This window comes from Meles meles, chromosome 5, assembly GCF_922984935.1.
Source record: "Meles meles chromosome 5, mMelMel3.1 paternal haplotype, whole genome shotgun sequence".
Taxonomy (NCBI): Eukaryota; Metazoa; Chordata; class Mammalia; order Carnivora; family Mustelidae; genus Meles; species Meles meles.
Genome location: NC_060070.1, coordinates 41,682,078 through 41,701,518, shown reverse-complemented (window position 1 = coordinate 41,701,518; position 19,441 = coordinate 41,682,078). Strand labels below are relative to the sequence as shown.

Sequence of the window (19,441 nt, the reverse complement as noted above, 5' to 3'; positions counted from 1 at the left end):
TTCTCATCTTTTCTCTAGGCGATTCCTGTCATCAGGGAAGGGAATAGAGAGGGAGCGAGTCAGGCCATCTGTGTGGCCATGGTTGCAGGTTTGGCCCAATCAGTAGGGCTCTTGCCCTGCAGCCTTCCGCAGCCCTTCCTGGGACGCAGGCTCGCCAGGCTGGCCAGTGACGTCCAAGAGGACAGGGAGCAGGCTGTTGCTGAGGAGAGCGGTGTGTTTGGGTCTTCAGTCTGCTGGGGCATGAGGGCAAGTGCGGTTTTTGACCATGGAGTCATCTTTGGCAGCCCAGCTGCTGAAGAAGGGGAGCCAGAAATTCCCAACAATGTCAGGTTGGTCGTTTCCAGTCTCTGTGGGGCTGAAACACACTTTCCATGCAGACTTGGGGGATGGTGAGAAAAGGAAAGAAGTCACAGTCGTTTCCAGAAGGTGCAGTGGAGTCTGTTCTGGGGCATCTATTTTGAACGCAGCTAGGAACGGTTATGAAAGACCTCTTCATTTACAGCTCCTAACTAGGAAAACACCTTTTCTACTAAAAATAAACATATCCAAACATTCTGAAAACACACTCTTGGTTTTTGACAAATACCACATCTCGAGAACACCAGGCGTTCTTGGTTTGGGTGAATCAAACCTTTCCCGAGCACACCTTTAAAGATGTGAGGTAAGGCATCTACGATACCGGGGGTATTCCAGCATTTTGATGGGACTCTAGTCATTGAAGTCGGAAGCCAGAAGCCTAGCAAACCATCCCAGAAAACAAGCCCTCCAGTTTTCTGGCGTTACTGCCGCAGGACTATTTGGCTCATGGAGGGAGGACTGTAGAGCCCATCCACACACGTTACCAGTAGCCTTCCAGAGTGGTGTAGCTCTGAAAACCCCAACGAAGCAAGCAGGTGTCTGGATGGCCTCGTCATTTCTTTCTTTAACAAGCGTAGGAGGCATGGGCTTAAGAATCTTTAGGTCACCACTGTGGCAAAAGTACTGAGACTCAAAGCAAAAAAAAAAAAAAAAAAAAAAAAGCACCTCTCCTTCTCTCTGTTGATACCATTTCTCCTCTCCCTTGTACCTCCATGGTCTCTCGGGATTGCCCTGGACAGTCTTTAGGGGAATGCTCCCAAAACGGACTGTGACTGTATTTCAAGCAGCAAGTCCCAGCTTTAGAGAGCAAACTTCACGCTCTTGTCTGGCTTCCCAGTGTTCCCCAGCCTGATGCCCTTGGCGTCTCATTCCAGTTGTTCTCTCGAGCCAGACTGCAGCCCTTTTCCTGCCTTCTAGCATTTGCTCAGGCTGTGCTCGCTGTCTGGGTGCTTTCTTCACTTCGTTTTGCCAACTCTAGCTGTACCCGGACAGGGGTCGGGGGTATCCATCAATACAGAATGCAAGGTCCACAAGAAACCCTTGCAAAGGAGGTGGTGATTGAACCGGACCCTACTCCCAACTTGGACAACAGCTGCTGCTTATAGATACCCAGTCCTGGCATTTCCTCACGTGAGAGCTATTTTGCATTGTTATCTAAATGTTCCATTGTGACTGTCTTTTTTTTTTTTTTAAGACTTTATTTATTTGACAGAGAGGGAGAGATCACAAGTCAGCAGAGAGGCAGGCAGAGAGAGAGAGAGAGAAAGAAGGGGAAGCAGGCTCCCTGCTGAGCAGAGAGCCTGATGTGGGACTCGATCTCAGGACCCTGAGATCATGACCTGAGCTGAAAGGTGGAGGCTTAACCCACTGAGCCACCCAGGCACCCCTCCCCCTCATTGTGACTGTCTTGATTGGAAAGTCCTGAAAATGGGGGTACCTGGCCTGCTTAGTTGGTGGAGCTTGCGACTCTTAATCTCAGGGTTGTGAGGTCAAGCCCCATTTGGGCATGGAGCCTACTTAAAAAAACAAGTTAATAAAAGATTATCCATATGACCAATCACTATGAAAAAAAATTCCTGAAGGTCAAGTACCAAGTCTTAAACTCTTCGTATGTCATCTACATGTACTCTAATAAAATCTGTTAAGTATTTGCATTATGAAGATGAGTTGCTTTTTTTAAAATATTTTATTTATTTGACAGAGATCACAAGTAGGCAGAGAGGCAGGCAGAGAGAGAGGAGGAAGCAGGTTCCCCGCGGAGCAGAGAGCCCGATGAGAGGCTCGATCCCAGGACCCTGGGCTCACAACCTGAGCCGAAGGCAGAGGCTTTAACCCACCGAGCCACCCAGACACACCGAGTTGGTTACTTTTTGTAGAATTCAACAACATCACACATTGAAAAAGGATGAGCAAAAGGAGACATTTCCATGCCAATGAGATGAAATAGTATTCAAAAAAGGTTAATTAAGAGGAAATCGTTAGATCACAGAGAAGTGTTGGAGCCACGAGTATTTTTGCGTACTGACCACGTTTCTCGCACAAACAAGATACTACTCAATCAGCAATCCAAAAACATTTGGTCATTTACTTTGCTGGGCACTGAGTTAAATCTGAAAGAAGCAAACAGTATAGGTTTACTGTGGAGAAGCTCACAATGTGCTATCCACAGCTGAACAAGTAAGTGTTAAAACTCTATACGGTTGAGACTCCTGTGCCTTAGGCTTTGAGAGAAGAGGGGTGAGCATGGGCTGTCGAAGGGCACTAAGCTTGGATGGGAGCAGGCTGGAAGATAGGAGAGCCCAAGACCCCTGTGAGTCAATCTTTGCCTTCCAGATATTGTGGTTCTGTCACAGTCTCATGGTCTTCTAGCAAAGGACCTTCCATAAATACCTAGGATTTAACAGTCTTCTCTACCTAAGACCAACCAGTGCTCACCACCCCATCTAAACGAAACTTCAATTGTACCCCATAAAAGGGAGCACCATGAGAGAAAAATAAATGATCCACTGGGAAGAAGCTGACAGTCCACAGAAGAAAACCTTAGGGCAAAACAGATGGGGCTTCAGGAAAGGACACAGCCACCATCCCTCCGGGCAGCGGGAACAAGACAGGAGCTGGTTTGGATACGAAGGCTGGGCATGTTAAGTGGTTGAGCAAAACGGGTTTTTCCTGAGCATGTTAAGTTAGAATCACAGAAATTTAGATTTGGGGGTGTGTGCTCTTCCAGACGGGCTTGAGAAAAAGCAAAATCAAAATCCTCTTTTACACTAAAGTAGAAGAAATGACATACTTCTCCGGGATGCTATTTCAGAAAGTCAAATGGGGAAAAAAAATAAGGTAAGCGGGTAAAATTATGAAATATCTCAGAAGTGACCACAACCGGAGAAAGAAGTGGGCAGGACCAGAGCTCAGAAGCAGCACCAGGGGAGCCACGGAGGCCAGGTGAAGCCTGGTCGCCCTCTTGAGGGAGTGCCATCCCGCTAGCTCTGTGGCAGGACCTTGCACTGCCCTGTTCCAGGATTTGTGCCCCCGATGCAAAGCACCCCCTGAGCCAGCTGTGGAGACCATCCCACATTCTTACTCATGGTGGGAGGAGAGTATGGTGCGCCCCTCACCACGGTCAAGGAGCAGATACCAGAACACTTGAGCTGCATATGGAAGGAAGAGAATGTCAAAGGGGTTTTCACTGCACCTGACCAGATAATTAGGTAATTAGCATGGCTAACCAATAGGGCACATCTTCCAAGCATCTGTACATCTCCAGGGAGGGCTATTTTCCAAAATGTACTATCAAGTGCTTTTTATTATAATTTTCTTTTTCTTTCTGGAGAGCATTTCATGTCTCAAAAAGGATGCCAGGCACGTTTCTCTTCCGTGCCAGGATGGCCCTTTTTCACGTAGTCCAGCTGGACTGCAAACAACAAGGATGTGAATCTGTTTCTGGTCCCCCATGGATCTTACAACAAACCCTGCAGCGCTCTGAGCTTCTTTGTGAACCTGCCAAGCCCCCACCTGGGGGGTGTGCAGTGTTAGGGACACCGTCTTACCGAAGGACAGAAAAGACCAGGAGAGGGAGCACAAGAACACAAGATACTTATATAGAGGTGGGTTGTAGGGCAAGTCATAGGAAGAGAACAAGGCAAAGAGAAGCAAATTGCCCCCCAAAATATATGTAGAATCTGAATGGTGTACTTTTGGGGGGGCAAGGGCATTTAGGACCTCTTATTTGTTCATCACATAGAAAAAAAATTTTTTTAAAGATATTTACTTATTTATTTGACAGAGATCACAAGTAGGCAGAGAGATGGGGGAAGCAGAGAGCAGAGAGCCTGATGCGGGGCTGGATCCCAGGATCCCGGGATCACGACCCGAGCCCAAGACAGAGGCTTTAACCCACTGAGCCACCCAGGCACCCCTCACATAGAAAAAATCTTTAGCTGATTATATTGAATGCAGACCTGCAAGGCCATTCCGGCTGTTCTGGTTTGTTCTGGATCATCATATGACTCTAAGAACTGCTAATTCTGTCAGCAATTACTAGCACTTTAGCGCTACCTTCCCTAGTCGTTGTAGTTCCCCTTCACCTCACAGTGACCTGGGAGCAAATGCATCAAAAAGTGCAGATCATGTAGAGACCAGCGAATCCCAGTTCTATGACAGTGCTTAGCTGGGTTGGCTTTGCATGCTGAAGAACCAGAGTCATTCAGTTGTAGGCAGTCAGACCAGGCGTCCCCTCCCCCGTCACCCACTGGGAACTCCCTCTCCAGGGTGCTGCTGGGGACCACCTTTGCAGTATTAGGGTGCAGCCTGCTTTATTCACTTAACAAACATGGACTGACTCCCTCCCATGGTTCCCTAGTCTTAGGTGCTAGGAAGATAAAACAACGAATAAGGAAGGGTGCCTCGCCCCAGATGTGTTAGGCTGTTGGGCCAGAGATGCGTTGACACGTAATGACAATACCATGTAAGAGCCGCAGTGGGGGGAGACCAGGCGAGGACGGAAGGGGCACCTATGTCAGACGAAGACAGAAGCGGAGGCCCGAGGGAGGATTAGCCAGGAACTGTGTGGGCACCGGTGCTGCACGTGGGAGAAAAGGTAAATAGGCAGACACATGAGCGAGTCCGGCACCCAGGACGGTGAGACAGGAGTTCAGCTCTGGTGGGGCGCTGTGGTGGCCACGGGTGACAGTAGACATGTGAGCAGGGGCGCGGGCAGCACAGTCAGCCTAGGTCACACCGAGGAGGCTGGCCTGCAATCGAGAGCCACCGGGGTCTGCCGAGCAGGAATACTGGGGAGATGAATCTAGCCGCAGGTGGGGGACGACCTGCGCAGGGGCACAGGTTGGTCACAGAAGTCCAGGCAGGTGCCAGCTGTGGGCGAAGTATGGGTAGTGACCATGGAAGGGAGGTTTAGACAGAGTAGAAAGGCCGGGAGGAAGCGGAGCTGCGGATGTGTGAGAGCACAGACTGAGAGTCCGATTCAAAGGGCCCCACTGCTTCTAACCAACCGACCGAGGCCAGAGCCTGGGTACCACACTGGCGAAAGGAGGTTTCCAATCAGAGTCATCTGGGACACTTCACCATGTGACTGATAGGACAGGGATTGTATAAAGGCTGAGAGGCATAACCAAGGTAGTTTGGGATTCAGAGTCATAAATTATTAAGGAGGATGTGGATCTGAATTCTGTGGCCTGGAGCTTTCTTTAAAGGAAGACAGCCACTGAGGCCAGTCACTTGTTTTAGCCACCGCATGACGTAGAATTTTTAAGAACAGCAAACGTGCCCAATAAATCATTCTGGCCTGGCCAATGAGAGAGAGGTGATAGTTCCTATAGAATGTGAGAAGTCTGTTTTCTTTTAAAATAAAGATGAATGGAAGATAGACGAACTCATAAAACAAAATGACTTGCTGAAAATCGCTATGCTCAGAGATGGGAAAAAGGCAACCTTCCTCCCAGGCCCTGTTCATTGATTTTTATGATAATTGTGGAGCAACTGACTAGTTCTTTGGCCAGAGCCTGCCTGGGTCTCTAGAAGCCTCTTCCATCATCACTCAAGGGGATCTCAGACTTCGAAGTGGACCTTTGGAGACTGACCGGCCTGTTTCCCTCTTACAAGAACTTTCATGATTACATTGCACCCAACTAGAAAACCCAGGGTCATCTCTCCATCTCAGTCCTTAACTTAATTACTCCAGCAAACTCCCTTTTTCCATGTAAGGTAACATATTCATTGGTTTTGGGGGATCAGGACGTGGACATCTTCCAGGGGCCGTTATTCTACCTACCACTGGGTTTTTATAAAAATCTGTATAGCTGTTTTCTTAGATGTGTCTTATACCTTGTGCTTCAAAACGAGGCCCCAGAGAAAACCAAGTCCTTACATAAGTCAAGATGACCTATTTATTAAGGTCTTTATTTGACCAAGCACCATGAGCTAGGGATCATTGATGGGTAGAAAGAAGAAGAATGAAAATTTATTTCAGATTTTGGTGTTTTCTCTTGCTATCATTTTACATTTCAGTTTTTTCAGGATCTTTCTTGTTTTTTCTTGCATGAAGGCAAATTTCTCTGGCTAAGCTCATGGTGACGTCTGTGTGGCACAGGGGAACCCTGAAGGAGAGGTGGAGATCAGGCTGTCTCCAAGCTACAGCTGACTGCTGTGGCACCCCGGGCCTCATTTCCCCCCCTGTTTAAAACACAGACACCTGGGGTGCTGAGTCGCTCATTTGGTTAAGCACCTGACTTTTGATTTTGGCTCAGGTGAGGATCTTGGGGTGTGGGCTTGAGCCCCATGCTGGGCTTTAGCTCAGTGCAGAGTCTGCTTGTTGTCCTCCCTCTGCTCCTCCCCCTGCTTGCTCTCACTCTCTAGAATAAAAAAGAAACTTAGAAACCCCCCCAAAACCTACAGACAACTGCATCTTTAATGAGCATTACTATCATCTCTGAGGCAAGAGGTTAAGAATATGGGAGTCAGGGGGCACCTGGGCGGCTCAGTGGGTTAAGCCTCTGCCTTCGGCTCAGGTCATGATCTTAGGGTCTTGGAATCGAGCCCTGTATCGGGCTCTCTGTTCAGCGGGGAGCCTGCTTCCCTCTCTCTCTGCCTGCTTCTCTGCCTACTTGTGATCTCTCTCTCTGTCAAATAAATAAATAAAAATCTTTAAAGAAAAAAAAAGAAGAATATGGGAGTCAGGCTGCCTTCTATCAGGCTCCTTGACTTAGGAGTTGACCTTGGCACAAATTAATTAACCTTTCTTGCCTCAGTTTCCTCATCATGCAAAGATTAATAATAATAATAATAATAATAATAATAACAACAACAACAATCCCAGAGAGTCAATGAGTTAAGCATGTAAAAAAAAAAATGCATGGAACAGTGCCTGGCACATAGTGAATGCTCAGTAAAGGCTATTTTTTAAAATCCACATCAGCATCACTGTATTAGACATGAAGGCTATCTAAAAGATAAAATATAGCCTATTTCTTTAGTGCTGGGTCAGATGAATTTTAAGACCACGGTTTTATGATTCCCAATATATCACAGAAGAAAAAAATAACTCCCTGATGTTCTTAATTCTCATGCATCATGCTGCGTTAGCAAGATCTTTTAATATTTCTCCTTGTTGCCAATTAAGGGCACCAAGTCAAAGTTGATATGTAAAAATTACTGTTCCATTATCACCTGCCGGCCTTGCTAATAAATCTTGGCTTAATGAAGCATGGGTATCTTTTTAGTAGAACAGAGTGTAACCAAAACTAGAGGGACAGGAGCTCCAGCTTGTTTACACCAGGACCTTCAGAAAGCCCACTGCATAATTACGCACCCGTAAATACTAACGCTATCATTTTCTTGGATCCAAGATCATTTTCAAAAAGTAAGCACATGCACATCTCTACTCGTGGAAGCTTCTCAAGCAGGTTCTACAAGGTCCAATAAGTCAGTTTTGAGAGGAGGCCTTCCAACAGCTCTCTTCCACTTGAACTCTGAAGTGTGGAAAGTGGAGTGGATGTATGTTTTACTGGAAGAGTCATCAATAGAAAATAGAGTACACTCGCAGCTGTAGCAAGCCAGGATGAATGTATACAGTGAATTTTAAATCGGGCTCAGAACTGGCTTGTGTTAGCCATTGAAAAAAAATTCCATTGATTTTGGGCTTCCTGATGAGGTTTCCTGGGTGAGGCAGACCTTTGACTGAAAGCCAAGTAAAGCTTTAGATGAAGACTTCTCCATTTCCCAAAGAATGTGAAGAGGCAGAAATTGTTAACAGAATTCAGGAATAAAAATGAATATTATATTTCTACTTACTAGCAACTATCTTGGTATTAAACCCAGCTGATTTGGTTCTGTCCTTAGGGGCTGCAATTCTTCCACTTTACTCTTACTTCTTTAGACAGACTTTAAGAACTTTGTTACCTCCCTCTTCAGTCTTTCCCCCTCTTCTGTCTTCTATTCTAATACCTCTACAAATGTTTATAATGGAACACAGTATTCCAGGGTATTAAAAAAACCCAACTCTGTAAGTCCATTGATCTTTTTTTTCCCTCTTGATCCTAAGATCTTTGTTATTCTGCTCCAATTATCTTTGTATTCACTTGGTACACAACACGTGATCAACAGAGTTTATTTCTTCCTTTTTTCTTTGCTTGGCTCTTATCTGATAATGTAGTTCTTCCTTTAGCCTTTGGTTTACAAACCATTTGCTAAATAATTGGTCCTGAGAGCCTCCTTCAGAGTCGACATCATTTCCTGGGAAACTTAGCCCAAACTGTGATAACTCTCATAAGGCATCTTGGAAATGAAGAGGTTTCAAAGGAAAATCAAGTCTCACTTATCAAAAATGAAGTGCTTTTGTTCTCATTTCAGACCTGATGGCAGAAGGGAAATACCAGCTTTCAGAGGTCCCAGTGAAATATTTGACAAGATATGTGAAATGTTTTTCTTTATTTGGGCTGCTTGTTTCATAATACACTTGATGTGTTTCACCAGAAAACCAAGGTCAATTCAATTGATCAAACATGGTTCCAGTGTCAGACACACACACATACCCATAAAATGCTCACATTCTCCCAGTTATAATGACACCAAATCTAATTTAGAACCACAAGAGCTAGGGAATTAAGAGTTAATACTTAGTCCCCGTCCTTAATTCATCCTGTCATGCCTGAGTATCACTTCTCCTATAGCAAGCAAGATCACCCACTGTTCTGAGGCCACAAGACAGAGAATGAAATCGGCTATAACATTTTGTGTCACGACGACAGTAATTAGGGATGAGCCTGCAGAATAAGCTTGGGTGCTCTTTGTACGTGAGAGTGGGAAAGGACAGGAGAGGAAGAAAGGAAGACAAAATAAAAAGAGTAAGAAAGCAGGCGCGTTAGCCGCAGGCGAGCTCTCGTTTGTCTTCTGTTCTGTTCCTACCGAGGGCATCTCCAGGGCAGGGTGAAGGCTGCTGCTTTCATTACACCGCACAGGCTATTAACAGTCTAAACTCCCAAACAAACTTGAGAGAATATATGAACCACGATGATCAAGCTGATGAAATGCTATGGTCTAATGCTTTTTCATGCAATTGTGCATGTGGGCAGGAAAGGGGGGGCTTCTCTTCGACTCAGGGAAGTGCTCCTTGGTTTGCTTATTTTAAGAGTGGTTTGGATTACTGCTCTTTCTACAACATCGTGCGTCATATATACCCACTAAAATGAGACAATCACTCTTTCTTTTTTTTTTTTTCACGCTTTATTTCTTTATCATGAATTACTGCTTTAATTTTTAATCTGACCCAGCAGGAAATGATGGGCTTAACCCCATATAACTCTCGTTTGATTATGGAATTAATAAAATCTCTGTTACCAAATAGAAAGCATGGCATTATCTGAGGCCAACAACAAATTTAAGGAGGGAATTGCCCACCCTCTTCTCTGATGCCTTCTCCGTTCAGAGCAGGTAAAATCAGACACCAAAAAGGAAAAAGGAAATTTACTAACTTGCCTCCCTAATTTGTTACTTTACCATAAAGAGGTCTGTTCTATTTATAAATTCATTTCTCTTCAAGGCTTTCTCATCACAGGACTAGGTTCTACCAATAGATAACATTACTCTCAGACTGTCATTTGCCCGGAAACTTTTAATGTTCTTATTTCTTGTTATTGCAATTTGCACAATTTTATCACACACGGAGGAATCACTATCTTGATACTATCTGTTAAGATATACGATGAACTTCCTCCTTTTCCTGTTGAATGTACACCTCTCAAAGAGAAGAATGACATCATGAAATGAGGGTTCTGCTTGGATTTATTTAGAAAATAAATACATACACTTGTTATTAGGACTTCTCAAAATTATGATAAAAAATACCTAACTGAACCTAAAACATGTGCAGAAAGTTTGCTATTATCTTAATCCTGAATTCCATTATATTTATATCACAGATGTTCTGTGCTGATAGAACAGTCTGAGCTGTCTGGATTTGCCAGCCTAGATTAATAAGTACCCATCACGAATCATTAATGATGCCAGTTCCAGTTCAGTGATTGAAATGGGTAAAAAAATTTCATTTGATTCTTTTCCTTATGAAAGAGCCCTTGGCTTTATGATGCGCTTCTTTCTGGAAAAAGTCCTTTTGAAAGGAAGAATACCGAAAACAGTGTAAGAAGTGCTAGAGAAGAATAGAAATTCATTTTAAAGCAGTGTACCATGTACAAATGCTGCCTTACAAATAGGATTATTTAATTTAAACCTTAGATCTGTCAAGCTCCATTACTTCAAATGGAGCCTGTCGCTTCTTGAGTTCATTATATATCGAGATTATATTACAATTTCTGTTAGGTTAAGTCAAGGCTGAGATACAAGGCGGTTAAAGAAATAATTACACAGCAGCGTCAGTAAATAGAGCAAAGTCACTGCAGTGTTCCGAAAGGCAAAAAAGTCATCTTGCTAAATGAGGATCCAAGCTGTCCTGTACCAAGACTGTTCCTAATAAATAAAAGGCCTCTGGGAAAAGTGCTGAGCGTATGCTGGATCTATTTTCAGCTTGCATCAGCAGCTGCTGCCCCTGGGATCACATCTTTACGCGTACTCTACACCATATGTAATCACTCCAGAGCTGCAACCAGTAAGATAATGAAAGAGCATGGCATAAATCTATACTTGAGTGGAATGCTAAATGAGGAAAATAATACAAAAAGGGGGGAAATAAACCGCATTTTCAAGTCATTAGGAAGAAAGACTTTGACATATGAAGTGTTGCAACCATTAATAGCACTTATCATATAGAGTGGAGACAAAGAGACAAATTAATCAAACTGACAGAACTGGGACATTTTATGCTAATGCAGGCTCCCGGGTTTTAGTCGGTATTCCTCTGCGTCTGGAAAACTGATACCATTACAGGGCAGGAAATTGCATGAATAACATGCAACAGATCATAAAAATTCACACACCAACTGCAGAAACCCTGCCAAGAGCTCTGTAAAAACAAGGATGGAGAGACCTCAACAGAGAAACTACCAGCAAGTAATGCATGCAAATAAGTCCAGGAGTATCTCCCATTCATGCACCGTAATTAACCATAGGCTTCTCACTCATAATTGCAGCGGCAAACCTGAAGCCTAGGGAGCGGACGCTGAGGCCAGCCAGAGAAGGCTGCCCAGGCCCTCGTTCAAGGTCGCTGGCCATCAGTTGGGGCGAGGGCCACGCGGAAATTTACTGGCTGGATTGTGTTAGCATTAACAAATGCAAAATAAACATAAAAACATTAAGAATTTAAAAGGGAGGAGGGAGAGGAAAAATTGGTAATGCAAAGAAAAGATAAGGGACCATTTCCATGTATGTTTGTATAAGCGGCAGAAATAAAGAGACCCAATAATGAAAGGGCTTTTATTTATTTTTTATTTTTAAAAGATTTTATTTATTTACTTGACAGAGAGAGATCACAAGCAGGCAGAGCGGGAGGCAGAGAGAGAGGAGAGGAAGCAGGTCCCCTGCTCAGCAGAGAGTCCGATATGGGGCTCGATCCCAGGACCCTGGGATCATGACCTGAGCTGAAGGCAGAGGCTTTAACCCACTGAGCCACCCAGGCTCACCCTGAAAGGGCTTTTATGAAACACATGCTGCACCTGACTTACAAAACAGTCCCCACTTTGTGAATAAGCTGTGCTTAAAAGTGAATGGCAGACAAGTCCTCAGGAAGGCTCACTGGAGAAACTGCCCTTTGTTTTCCAGTTGTGAACACCCGTGGTGGTTGCTGGAGTTGGACCCACTGGCTCCTTAAAACCCATCTATAGAGATTTCTATCCCTCCATAGAGGAAGCTCATGCATCCCTGAGACTGGGAGAAGATGGGCTCCTTAGCCGGAACTCCAAAAATACTTTCCCATAAAAAATATAAACTGAATAGAACTTAGGTTTGCCTGAACAAAAAGGACCCCAGAACTAGAATCCAGTGAAATCCTTTTTGCTGGCCTCCAGACTCCGTTACATTCCTCCCTCTCATTCCCATTTAATACATGCCACACATTTTTCTGCCTCCAGAACTTTTCTAAAGGATGCCCTTCATTTATTTGACAAACATTAACCAAATGGCTATCATGCTGGCATTGCTCTAGATGGTCGATTTGCAGACTGAAAACATCACCTCCACCACACAAAAATCTGACTCAAGGAACTTACTGTCTAGATGAGGGTCAGACAAGCAATGATTCAATTACCATACAATCCCATAGGTGCTGTGACAGAAATACAGAGAAGGTGCTACAGGCATATAATGGGGGAGGGGAGGACACTGGCCCTAGGTGGCCTTTTCCCACACCTGGACATCCCACCTGTACCTCCTCTCCTCCATGATGTCCTCTCTCCTTAGAATGATCTTCTGTTCCCTTGTACTTTCAGAGCCCTTCACTTATTCCTAAAGGATTACTTTCTTTCTCTCTTTGCATGATGATAAATATCTGTTCACTGAATAAGTTTTAAAAAATGAAAGGTGATACAGATGTAAGATTTGGGAGCAGATTTAGGAAAGTAATCATGATTTATAACCTATTTATAGAAAAAAACACTTTAAATTCAAACAACTAATTTCTTTTTTTTTTTAAGATTTTATTTATTTATTTGAGAGAGAGAGAGAAAGAGCGCATGCACAAGCAGGGAGAGGGAGAAGCAGACTCCCCACTGAGCAGGGAGCTTGATGTGGGGCTCGATCCCAGGACCCCGAGACCACAACCTAAGCCAAAGGCAGACACCTAACAGACTGAGGCACCCAGCACCCTCAGACAACTAATTTCTTAAGAAACTCTGGGAATGCAATTTATCCAGACTGCCCATCCTAGTCTTTGTTCCTCAGACAATGGACAACCAAAAATACAACCTGCATCTATATAGACCAATGCATGAGACAATGGAAATGTTTCAAGTAGTGCAAATGTGAAACAAAGACTCTTTCTACAGTCATGTAACTTGCATATTAAAAAAAGAATCTGAAAAAAAAAAAAAAAAAAAAAAAAAAAAAAGAAAGAATCTGAGTGTTTCAGGGGAGGACTCCCACTGCCTCCCAGCTTTGGTAAAATGAAGGGTGAAAAGCACACCTGGTCTTCCGTGTGAACGTGGGGTTATGTTTGGTTGTATGAAGGACTTTTATATACAACTTCTTCATAAGGACCCTAATTGGTGGATTATTATGAATATAATCATCAGATTAGGCTGCTCCCAGTGGCGGGTCTGGGAGCACAGCTAGACCACAGGGGCTAATCCTTACTACCACGGTTTCAAGTCTGATCGGCAACCCTCTGGAGGGAAAAGAAGAGCCAGGTGTGGTTTTCTCTGCTGCTTTTCAGCCCTGAGGACACATGCCTGTGAACCCAGATCTTGGGTAGTGTGATCACCTAACCATGTGTTTGCAGAACCCTACTGGCTTCCACTAGAAGGTGTTAAGTCTTGAGCTTGTATTACTGCTTTTTCTTTTTTGTTAAGCCTGTATAACTTATATTTCTGAATGTAACAGGATTTTAAAATACATTATTTTCAATGGTTATCTCTTGTTTAATTTCAGCATACTTACCACTTTATCCTTTTACCAATGCAATCAGTTGTCATACTATTGACTAGCCAGCAATGAACTAGTCTCACCATAAGGAGGGCTGAATTTTCAGTATTTTTACCAGTCACTGGGGTTAGAGTGACCTTATTTTTCCACGTACTAGCTATAAAGAGACATTTGATTTAGAATAAAAGTTTAAAGGTGGCAAATGGTGTACATTCTGGTGAGGCTTAATTAGATGTCAATATTCTGGAAAGAAAATACTTGGAAAGGAAAAAAGAAGAAAAGATAGACCCCAAATATAAGAATTAAATAATTATTTAATTTATGCATGATGAAAACCAATAGGATTTCTACAGATTCCTGTTTTTGAATATGGTTAGAAAGAGAATATGTTGTCAGTGGGGGAGAATGGCAAAACCTGAAAACTGACCCATGTTCCCTGAATTGATTAGCAATTATTTGGGTTGTGCATAGTTATGGCCCTTTATTTTAATAAGAATGTTCAACTCTGGAAAAAAAAATGACAGAAAAACCAGAAAAATGGTCATAATTATGAAAATGAAATGGGATTTATGTACTATGAGAAAGTAATTCTAGTGGCAACTGAATAACTATCTTCAACAGGAATCTCCTTACAATTCTGGATTTGGGGAACAGAATGAGATTATGACATTTAGGCCAGGTTTTGAAACTTTCTGGAAATAGTTGTTACCTACATGGAACACCGAAGTCGGTGTGATATTATCTGACAGGGTTATACAGAGCTCTGTCTGTCGATGGTCCGTACACGTGGAGTGGTGACTAGTTCTTTGTATCATCATGGAGAGTAAAGAAAGGGAAATGAGGGGGGTGAAGGAGGTAAATGGGTGGTCCTGGGAGATTCAGGTTCCTGGAGAGGTTTCTCCTTTCCTTTTCCTTTTCCTTCCCTTCCTTTCCCTTCCTTCCTTCCTAGATTTTATTTATTTGAGAAAGAGTAAGCACGAGTGGGGTGGGGAGGGGCATAGGGAGAGGGAGAAACAGACTCCCCCTGAGCAAGGAGCCCAATGTGGGATTGGATTCCAGGACCTTGAGATCATGACCTGAGCTGAAGGCAGATGCTTAACTGACTGAGCCACCCAGGCACCCAGAGACATTTCCTAATAGATGGCTACAAGTACTGTGGAAGTTGTGAGTTTGAAGAAAGAGAAGAAAAGGGCCTAAATTTAATGCTAAGACAAGGGGGCTGGAGGCAGGTGATGGAAGCACAGAGCAGGTGAGATAAGAGAAGAGTATGAAGGGGAGCAGTGACAAGTGGGAGGTGGTCCCGGGCAGATGGTGAAGAGGACGCAGCCACTGAATCTAAAAGGGCAGGGAGATGGTGGAAAGACAAAGAACTTCCTGGCAACAAGCACTACTGAGTCATAATAAGCTATTGGAAGGAGGTTGTGGGATCAGCTTTTCCAGAACTTTGTTTTTTAATGTTAAGAGAAATAAAAGTCTTTTTTTCGGATGGTTTAAATTTTGTTTTGGATGTCGGTAGCTGGAATTTGAGGACTTCTTATTTTTCATTTTCGAGAAGGCACGTATCAGAATTATATTTTAATATAACTGTGTCTTTCTGACATACATTCAGATATAACTCCAGTCTGTGTGAATTAAAATAAACCTCTGAATGGAACTTTATGGATTATGAACCATGACTTTTCCTATTATTATATCATTTCTTCCTCCCAACAGCTTGGTAAGTGAATTCTCATTTTCTATGAAACTGTGGCTTGAAGAGCTTAAACAACTTGTCCAAGGTCATGGGGCTTAAGTTCCTGAGCCCCTCACTCCAGATCACGTGTAGACCTCCCCGTATTTCTGCAGCCATGTAACCAAGCCGCTCTAACACATTTTCTTTTATCATTCCTCATAAAAGACATTTTTTCATGCTGATCATTACCCTCACATATTTCAAGAAGAGGCTGGGTGCTATCAATTTCTACAATAACCAGAAATGAAAACCAAGAAGTTAGGGACGGAAAGAACAGACCTTGGGCTTGGATTTCCCCACCACATGGCTGACTTTCGTCTATCCCCTTGGCTTGATTTTATTCTACTTGCACAAGCTGAGAGCTTCAGTTTAAACATTTGGGAAATGTTCTAAATGTGTGTGGGAAATCTCCATCCTCCTCTTTTGTGTGGGGGCCAAAATTCTCCATAAAGGAGCATATTGATTCGAACAGGACATAATCTTTGCCTCTGTTTCATAAGGTTTCTTTTCATTCTTTCACTTAACAAATATTTAGTAAGTACCTACTATGTGACAGACAATACTAGGCTCTAGGGACAGAATGGCAAACAAGTCAGGAGGGATAGCTGGCCCTTGTACTCTAGGCCTGCACTAGGGTGGTTCGTCCAACATGATGGTCACTAACCACGTGTGGCTATTTACATTACAATTAATTAAAATTAAATACGATTAGAAAATTCAGACTAATTAGTCACACTAGCCACATTGCAAATGCTCAGTAGCCACATGTGGCTAGTGGCTACCATATTGGACCATGTAGGAAAACGTTTTTATCATCATAGAAAATGTTACTGAGTAGCACTGATCTAGAAGAAATAGATAGTCAACAATTTAGTCAATGACGTCTGCTTGGAAATCATGATATAATTTTAGGACTTTTCTGGTACTCTTCAATCTTTAGATTTTTTTAAAAAAATATTTTATTTATTTATTTGACAGAGAGAGAGGTCACAAGTAGGCTGAGAGGCAGGCAGAGAGAGAGGAGGAAGCAGGCTCCCCGCCAAGCAGCGAGCCTGATGCAGGACTTGATCCCAGGACCCTGAGATCATGACCGACCCACTCTTCAATCTTTAAAAGGCATCTGTATCTTTCTTTTCAAACAAACATGACTTCCTTCATGGCCTTCTTACTTTTTGCTTAGACCACTGTAACAACCTGGCCATTGTCCCTTTCTCCCTGATTCTTCCTTTGTATTGTTGCCTGACTAATCTTCCCAATGACAATCACTTATTTCTGTGCTTCCTGCAGAATTAAAACCCAGGCCCCTTTCACACTGTCATTCAAGGCTCTTTAGAATTGGGCTCAACTGACTTGTCCTGGCTCATCTCATGCCATATATCCCCTCTGTCTCCTACAATTTTAGCAACAGAAGATGGGGTTATTGTTATCAAACCCATTGCCCTCCATAACCATTCTTTGGACAAACATCTAAATTATAAGGATACCCACAAGAGCAAACAAATAGGTCTTCTCTGGAACTTCACTGAGCTGAAACAGGAGAAGGAAAGGGGTGGAGAGAGGTATGTGGTTACAGAAAACTGATATAGAGATGCAAATCATCTTAGCTAGTCCTGAAGAAATTCTGCAACCTGACACAGTCATCAGATAGAGCATTATGCTCTAACCTTGCCATTAGGAGGGCTACGGGCAGGAGAGGAGGTGGTATAGATACTTAGGGACCCAAGCAGGAGGGCTACGGTGTTTTGGAAGTAATACATAAATCAGATAACCAAGAATGTTGATGGAAAGAAACACACACAAGAAGTGTTTTCATCTAAACGTACTTCATGCAAAAGCCTACTCCTGTATTTTATACAAAACTTATGAAAATAAGCATGAGTCTGTGTTCCCAGTAAGATGCCACTGTGGCTTTCTTTGGGTAGATATTGTAGAAGATAGATTCTTATCTTGTGGACAAGGAAGAGTGCTTGCGCTTGTGGACGGGAAAAGTGCTGAATTATGAAGTGTTTCCTAAAGACTTGGGACCCACTGTCACAATCTTTAGTATTTTCTTGAATGCAACTCACTTTCTTCCTTAAGTAAATTTAGCTCAGAAAGAAACCTATCCTAAGCAAGACTGTCTGTAAAATCTCAGGTTATGCTTTTTCTAATATATATTAAAAGAAGCACAATGATTTTGAAAAAAGTTTTTCATACGTCACTCGAGATCATCTCACTTCCGTGTTGAGATACACATACCCGTATTTTGAGAAAACACTGGGATTAGGAGACTGAACCATTATTCTGGCTAAGTGTTGACGTCAGAGACATTTGAACAGGGCCTTTCCTATTTTCTAGTCTGAAACATGGGGACAGGACTGTGTGTTAGTCCCTGCTAGGGGTAGGGGGCGTGGAGTAAAGTAGCCAAAGGTGGTAAAGTGTTGGTAGGCATGAAGGATTTATTCTTAATCAGCAACAACATCATCATCTCTTCTGGGGCTAATGAGAATCAATGAATTAACATTTATGAGGAGCTCAGAACTTTCCAAATGTCTGCTGTAGTTATCTGTCCTTTGTAGGGAAGTAAACAATGGAGGAGAGGGCCAGCCGGCAGCCTCACTGCCAGCAGTGGGCTCCTGGAAGAGGCTGATGGGGTACAGGCTTGTGCGTGTCCTCAGGGGGTCCTGTTGGCATCTTCTAATCTCTGTGCTGCCAGGCTACCTCCTCTGTGTCTAGTCCAAATTCCAGCAGCTCGGCAAGGGTGGGGATGGGAAAATGCTCAATGTCAATGATGCACAGACATCGGAACTCCTCGACTGTGTTCCTGCTAATGGCACAGGGCTGCCTCTAGGGCCGCCACATGAGATCATCGGAATCGACTCTACAGGGATGCAGCTGGGCGGCGCCTCTACAGCTCTTGTCAGAGGCTTATTTTTCTTGCAAAAAAAAGGAGGGGGGAAAACCTGGCTCCCCAAATGAAGGGGGCTTTATGTAACTCTTCTGTCATTTTCCTCTCACCTCTAGAGCGTAGCCGAGCTCTTAGAAAACCGGTGTTAAAACACTTCAGCAAGAAGCCAGGCAATTGAAAGCCCCCTCTAACAGCTGTTAATGGTTGTCGATGAGCAGGCAGACACAGGGCGGGAAGGAAGGGAGCCAAAAATAACGCCACAGCAGTATTTTCCAGGATTCAGTCATTCCTGGTGCTGGAGAAAGGGGGGTTTGAGGGACTGAAGTACAGCTCTCTGAAAACAGGGACCTTGCTGGAGGGACAGAGGCCATGGGCTGTTGCCTGTAGAACGTAGTCCTCATGTGGCAGGACCTGGAAAGTCTTTCTCAGGACCCTGGTATCTGAGAAAGACTAGAATGGGGAAATGGAAAGAGAAGGTAGGGAAGACTGAAGTTGGAGGTGACCTGAACTCAGCCCCTTGTGTTTTAACTCCTGGGGCATCACTGGGGGAGTTTCTGAGGAGGCTCTGTGTGTGTGTGTGTGTGTGTGTGTGTGTGTGTTTTATATGGTACTTCTTCATGAACCTGTGTGTCATCCTCGCACCTGAGCCGTGCTAATCCTCTCTGCATCCTTCCAGTTGTAGTGTATGTGCTGCCCAAGTGAGCGCTTCTTGGTGTGTGTTTTTATTTTTATTTATTATTTATTTATTTTTAAAAAATATTTTATTTATTTACTTGACCGAGAGAGAGAGAGAGATCATCAGCAGGCAGAGGCAGGTAGAGAGAGAGGGGGAAGCAGGCTCCCTGCTAAGCAGAGAGCCCGATGTGGGGCTTAATCCCAGGACCCTGAGATCATGACCTGAGCTGAAGGCAGAGGCTTAACTCACT

General features: G+C 43.6%; 1 protein-coding gene and 1 non-coding gene across 2 annotated transcripts in view; both read right to left on the bottom strand.

The window, feature by feature from the left end:
* Positions 1–19,441, bottom strand: part of BACH2 (BTB domain and CNC homolog 2) — a 144,215-nt gene that overhangs the window by 29,895 nt on the left and 94,879 nt on the right. The gene's annotated exons all lie outside the window — the stretch shown is intronic.
* LOC123942912 lies at positions 19,115–19,221 on the bottom strand. Its single transcript, XR_006818537.1, has one exon. It is a non-coding gene; the product is annotated as a U6 spliceosomal RNA (small nuclear RNA).